The following is a 1,528-nucleotide window of genomic DNA, read 5'->3' as shown; positions in this document are numbered from 1 at the left end:
TCTAAGTATAGAAATAAATATTTTTATATATTCTATTCTCTATATAATTTATTCTATACTATTTTCTATAGTAGTTTTAGTGATAATTATATACCTGTATACCATGTCTTAGTGATAGTAGATAGTAGTTACTTATATAATATATAGCTATTCCAGGTGGTTTTTTACTCAAACTGAGATTCTATTAGATAAAAGTTGTTGATTGTCTGAGCGCTGCCTTTATCAATATTTTCTGCCTGGCGAGTCCGCCTTGTTAGTAGCTCGACTAGCAGGGGTCTGTAATATTTTCAACATATAGTGTATTATGGTCAAAGCAACCCTTGGCACTGTTCTTTCTCACTACTGTAACTGCCCGATATATTTCTTAGACCTAGGCAAAAAATTATAGTCCGACAATTCGAACTTCGGTTTTGAGAGTCCGAGTCGTCAGACACCATTCTCATTTATGAGTGGTCTTCTCCAGCACGCGGAAAGCGGTTACTCCGAGTAGGGGAAGTACGCTCGGCATATTCCTTCGCTTTGTTCTATCAGGCATGATTAGGAGATGCATCGGCTAAGGCTATGTATTATACCTTCTATAGGAATGTCAAAATCGATCAACAAAACCAGGCTCTCGATATCATTCGGACAGAAATGATAACTAGCGTTGCCACTGATTGACTCATGAGAGACCTGGGCGTAATTTTGTTTGAGCACAGTAGCATCTGTGCTTTTTAAAAAGGGGTAGGGGAATCCTTCGTACATTGTGGCCGTGGAACCACGCAGAGATACAAAGCGGGGTTGTAGAGCGGGAGGTTATTTGAGCTATTTGATAACCTCTGGGGTGTCGGCCATTCAGCTTTCTGTTGTTTCCCTACAGCTGGAAAAGTGGCCTCCTCCTGCGAGCAGGCTAAGCTCTATCTAGACAGGCGACAACAGCGTGACTTCTCTTAGGGCGCTGTAATATATGCACTTATATGCACTTGATCTATTTGCGCCAAGGGCTCTAGTGGTGAAATGTAGAGAAACAATGGCATTTATCCAGATTACAGAGTCAGCCACAGAGCGCGGATAATAAACAAAGATATATTTACTATAATAATACAATATCTAACTAAGTTTAATTAAGTAATTCTTACTACACCAGACAGTACAACAAACATCCATCTATCAGATAATAGACTATATACTTTAAGAAACTATAGCTAGAAATAAACTTATAAATACTTTTAATAGTAGAAGTTATCTATAAACTACTAGATTTTAAAACTTTTCCTTAATAGAGCTAGATAATCAGCTTAAAAAAAACTATTATAACTTTAATAAACAACTATTTTCTTTAGTAAAAGAGCAACTCTGATACACATTATATTTATTATCTATATAGAACTATATCCATTTATACCTGCACTTTATAGGAAAGCAAAAATCCCATATCTTAGTATATTACTGATTTATAGTATATAAATGCAGAAAAAAACCTTAGATTATTAATATAATAATACTTTTTATATAAGAAAAATAGGTCTAAGTCTCTATTCTTACAATT

Source organism: Aspergillus brasiliensis (assembly GCF_001889945.1).
Source record: "Aspergillus brasiliensis CBS 101740 unplaced genomic scaffold ASPBRscaffold_18, whole genome shotgun sequence".
NCBI classification, from domain to species: domain Eukaryota; kingdom Fungi; phylum Ascomycota; class Eurotiomycetes; order Eurotiales; family Aspergillaceae; genus Aspergillus; species Aspergillus brasiliensis.
This window is presented reverse-complemented; position numbering follows the sequence as displayed.